Source organism: Eptatretus burgeri, chromosome 12 (genome assembly GCF_056783735.1).
Source record: "Eptatretus burgeri isolate ZD-2024b chromosome 12, Ebu_testis_v1, whole genome shotgun sequence".
Taxonomy (NCBI): Eukaryota; Metazoa; Chordata; class Myxini; order Myxiniformes; family Myxinidae; genus Eptatretus; species Eptatretus burgeri.
In genome coordinates, this window is record NC_140972.1 from 64,742,355 (window position 1) to 64,747,883 (window position 5,529).

Here is a 5,529-nt window from a genome sequence, read left to right on the forward strand (position 1 = left end):
AACAATTAATGAGTGAGCAAACAAAATAATTGATGGGACAAATTCATTGAATGGAAAACAAAATGAATGGACGATTGGAAAGGAAAATTGAAGGGGAAATAAAAGGCATCACTGATCAAATGAATGGAATTAAGAAGGGAATAATCCAGGAACTGGAGGTATGAGTTGGGAAAGTGGAGGAAGAGGCAGAGCTCCGAATGGAGGACAGACTGGGAGAATTTGAGACAGAATTGGTTGCCCAATTTAGAGAAATGGAAATGAAAACGGCAAAAGGACTTGAGTCAAAGAGGGAAGAAATATTGGGAAAAAACGAAGAGGGTCAAATCCAGGTGGTCACGATGGGAGAAAAGTTGGACGAAGAAATTGGGTCCACAAATAAAAGAATTGCCCAAGTAAACGAAGACATGGAGGTCATAAAGCAACAGCAGAAAGAGGAACTGAGATTTTGTAAGTGCCAGAGTGGTGGTTTGACTGAAGAGGTACAAAAGCTGAGGGCCTGTGTCGCAGAACAAGAGCGGCCATTAATTGATAGAGGCCCATGTGAGCTGCAATTGAATGGGGACAGAGTGGATGAGATGTTACAGGAGCGGCTGAACATTGTGGACAGTAACATTGAGGCAAAGGTTGCTTGGGTCCAACAGAATCTGCGAGATGAAGTGTGTCGGCTCATTAGGCAGATGCAGGATGAGATTATAATGACTCAGGGGACCCCCACCTCAAATTACATTTGGGCATTGGAGGCTCCCGAGTCAAATACAATATTGCGTGGGTGGGTGTCTTGGCTCTGAGCTGGAATTGGATATGGAAGGATCGGGGAGAAGAGTTTTTTTTTTAAAAAACACAGTGTCATCCCTTCGTACATTTTGATGGGTCAGAGAGTCTAGAGGCTTTCTTGATGCAATTTAAATGCATGTCTCAGCTCAATGGTTGGGGGGAACGAGAGCGCATGGGAAATCTGATGGCGACACTGCAGGGCCCAGCTGCTGACATTTTGAACGTGGTCCCAGAGGATACATGGACGAGTGAGGGCATTTGTGACATCTTCAACCATTGGTTTGGGATGGATGTGAGGTGCGATCTGATCCAGGCGCAGCTGCAGCATCGTAAAATGAAACCTGGTTCAACATTACAGGAGCTAGCCCAGGATGTATACCCATCTGTGAGGACTGCGTATAGGGGCCTGACAAAAGAGACGTGGGACAAGCTTGCGACAGAAAGATTTACGGCCGCTCTTTCTGGTCCCGAGGTCTGAACCAAAGTGGAACTGCAGAGCCTGATCACTGTGCACTGAGCGGCTGAGTACGCGGAGAGACTGACCTTTTTGAGGAAGTCAAACCACGTATCAGACAGGCCGTCGGAAACGATGCGACAGGTTGAGGTACGGGATGAGGAAGAGAGGCAGGAGGAATCGGGCATTATCTGGATGCTAAGAGGGATCAGCCGGTAGCTGTCAAATTTGACAAAGGGGAAATTTGCAGTGGGTGAGTCATGGTGGTGCGATCTGGGGTCGCCAACAGGGCAGACCGACCCTCGTGGGATTTGTCGAAGGTGTTTCGTCTGGATTCCTGAAGGGTCCATTGATGGGGAGTTGTTTCACATGTGGGAGAAGAGGGCACATGCAGCGATACTGTCGGAACTCACCCATGCACAGACCTCCAAGCAGGCCTCACAGCCCGGAGAGGGGAGGACCTCCCAATGGATCACAGGGTCCGGATAGGGGGTCACTGCCAAGGGTGGGCCCGGCAGCTGCTGCGGGTTGTCCAGGAAACTAGAGCGGGCCGAGCATACGGGGCTATGCTCGGCTGGCAAGTGTGTGGAGAAGCACCCTTCTTTGGTGAAGATAGTGAATTGCGGAAGAATTGGCATGGGTAATGTGAGGGTTAAATGTAAAATTGAGGTGGAATTTTGTGAGGCTGTGGTGGACACTGAGGCCAGTGACACTATTTTAAATCCAAATGTATTAGACCAGAGAGTTGGAGGCTGGGATAAAATTGATAGGTTAGTCGGACACAGTCTTCAACTGGCTATGGGGGTGACGGCTCCAATATTGGGGCGCAGGGTTGTGAGGATGGAGTTGGGTGGTCTGTAGGTCATTGTGGTGGTATGGGTGGCCAAGGTGTGTGAACATTGTCTCCTTGGACTGAGTTTCCTGGTAGAACACGGCTGCCAACTTGACCTTGGGTGGGGCCATATGTGGTTGGGTACTGAGAGGCTGCAGTTGGTCAGACTGCGGGATGACGAGGAGGTGCAGGGGATGTGGCTGCAGGTGCCACGCACTGTAACAGTGTCTCCCAGGTCCAAGGCCTTGATGATGGCAGAGTTGACAGGAGGTGCTCATCATATTTGTCAGCTGGAGTTAGTGGAGCCGTGGCCCTCACGGGGCTGAGGGACTGGTGGTGGGTCGTACCCTAGTGGACAATCTTGGGCCTATGTTGGCTGTCCGCGTGCTTAACGTGTCTGATAGCCCTCGCACGGTAAGGAGCGGAGCTGCCGTCGCCAAGTGCAGAAGAGTAATAGTGGTCACCGGAGGAGGTGGATCCACATGCTTGCCAGCGCACCCAGAGGAAAAAGGGGGGTGTGTCCAAAACTTACCTCACCCTGGAAGGGCCCCGGGGTGGTGCTTCACCAAGTGACTGATGTGGTTTTCAAGATTCAGATGGGCCCGCATACCCTTCCACAGATAGTCCATGGGGATAGATTGACTCGCTATCAGGGTCAGGTGACCCTATCAGGGCCACTATCAGGGTCCAGGGTGGATCGGAAGGGTGCGACAAAAGTTAGAAGGGGTGGGTGACACTTTTAGACCCGACCAACCTGCGACAACTTCCACTTAGGGTAACGTGCCTGGATGCTAACTGTCCCAAGGGTTCAGTTTTGCTAGAAATTAGGACATGCTTAATTGGATGAGAGCGAGCGAGAGTGACTCAATGGTCGGTAAAGGGATTGGTTTGGAAACCAAAATTGTCTGTGGAATTGATGTCTGAATTGATGTGTAATGAATTGAATTGTTTCAAGAATGAATGCCAGTTATAACATGAAAGCACGTCATGGCAGTATAGGAACACAATCACTATTTTTGCATTGCATTGTTGAGAATTGAATGACAAAGGGGGAAGAGATGAGATGTTGGATTGTGTGGGTGGGGAAGATATGTGGGACCGCAGGAATAGATCAAGCTCTGGAGGAGCGGTGACTGCGGCTTCTCTGAAGTAATTTGTCCCTGGCAGCCGGTGGTGTCTGGAAAAGGAGACCCGTTGGATGGGGAGGTTAGGTCTTTGTTGGGTCCCGCCGTGCCGTGCGGTGGGTGCCTCAGGAGGCGTCTCATCCACTGAAAATGTGCAATCTTATTTTTACAGGATATCGCTTTGGTTAACCTTCTCATGTGATCTCCTTTTGTAATCCACCTCTCACTTCGACATCGATACATATTTTAAAAAAAAACAAAAAAAAAAACAACAAGGTCCGTCCGACCAGTTGTTCGCCATGTTTGTTTTCGATGTGAAGGTGTAGACTGTAGAGTATCGGTTGACATCTTGTGTTCTGTTACTTGATGCATTCTTGAATTGAATTTCACTAATTACCGATTTAATTCCTCTTTCAAGGAATGCTGGTTCAACGTAAATCTTTGTGTTGGTCGTTTTTATTTACTTGATGTGTGTATACGTTTGCACATGTGTGTACGCACATAAACTGTATTACCACAATGGCATTTGGCACCGGTGTGTGTGTGTGTGTGCGTGCGCGTGCGTGCGTGTGCGTGCATGCGCGCGTGTGTGTGTGCGCGCGTGTGTGCGTGTGTGTGTGCGTGCGCGTGTGCGTGCGTGCGCGCGCGTGTGTGTGCGTGCGTGTGTGTGCGTGCGCGCGTGTGTGCGTGCGTGTGTGTGCGTGCGCGTGTGTGTGCGTGCGCGTGCGTGCGCGCGCGCGTGTGTGTGCGTGTGCGTGCGTGCGCGTGTGTGTGTGTGTGCGTGTGTGTGTGTGTCCTTGGATATTGGTCATTGGTTGTTATCTCCATATATGGGTTTCAGAAAGTGGAATGGAGCCCTCCCAGGTCTCAAGGTATCCACCTCCGTATGAGTCCCCATCAGTCTTCCTCATCTGACGGAAAACATGGCGCTGAAATGTAGCATTAGTCTTTACAGTGTAATGACCGTTTAGTGCTCTCACCACTTCTTCATAATTCTCTTTTTCTTCAGTATATCATGAAGCGTCTTGGAGGTCCCTCTCTCACTGCTGCACCAGCATTGAACGATAATGGTGCTCTCCACTGTGCTCTTTGGGCTGGTGATGCCCCCAAAAATAGGCCTCTGCTGTCCCCATACAATTCGACTCTTCAAGCCAAACCACCCATTGCACACTGACGACGCTCGCGTCACCCGTCGTATCGAACGACTTTTTATTTTGCACCCTAGTGCAATATATACATACACACACACACACACACACATCACAATGACGTCATATTCGTTTTTATGACGTCATCATTAAGAGGACGAGGATCTTTGCTCATTTGAGCTAGTTAGGGCAAGGTGGGGTCAGATGCCCCCCCCACCTCCACCTCCCCTTCCTTCCCCCCAATACAGGAAATGTGATATATATATATATATATATATATATATATATATATATATATATATATATATATATATATATATATATATATATATATATATATATATATATATATATATATATATATATATAATGCGCGGAGAATGCCGGGAGCAGAGGGTTGTCGCGGTGAGAGCGAAGATGGCGTTGTTGTAGTTGTAGATGTAGTAGCGGTAATTGTGAGTGATGTAAAACACCACGAATAGCAGATAAATCGGTCCCTCGAAACGCCATATTGATGGTGCACACTCGGTCGACTTTCATCCTCGTCGACAATGTCACATCGTCAAGACCAGGAAATGCAGAAACCGGCGGCTCGCGGTGCTTGTTTAATCGGCCATCTTAGAACCTCCCTTCCAGTTGTTGTTTTTGTTGTTGTTGTTGTTGTTCGTTCACAGCATCGTGACAGTACAGTGGAGTTGCATGTATTCTAAAGTATCCAAACACAATACAAACCATTATCATGACACTAACTGCACACACACGGCTAATAAAGCGACACACATCCCGCACTAGTTAAGCAAATACACAGCAGGATGTTGAATCGTATGTCTTCAGTCGCCCACTTACACACACATCCACACTTCTGTGCTGTCAGAAATTTATATCCCTTATTCTTCCCCCCCCCCTCCCTACCTGCTGCTCTACCTGGCAACAGCTCGTCATTGGCTGACTCACGAAGATTTCAGAAAAAGGGAGGACCCACGTCACTTTGAGATGGTTTATCGCTTTGTGCCATGTACACGCAAACTCGCACTTAGGGCTTTCGTGGCCAATCCCTGTGTGACAGGATGATTGTTTTCTGTTGCATGCGAACTCGCACCTGGGGCTCTCATGGCCAGTCCATGTATGACAGGATTGATTGCTTTCTGCTGCATGCCCGTGAACTCGCACCTGGGGCTGTCGTGGCGAGTCCATGAT

The 5,529-nt window shown here is 48.7% G+C and overlaps 1 pseudogene; it reads left to right on the forward strand.

Annotated features, from left to right (window-relative positions):
- Window positions 1–251: 251 nt before the first annotated feature.
- LOC147015772 (uncharacterized) lies at window positions 252–1,772 on the forward strand (annotated as a pseudogene).
- Window positions 1,773–5,529: the final 3,757 nt, after the last annotated feature.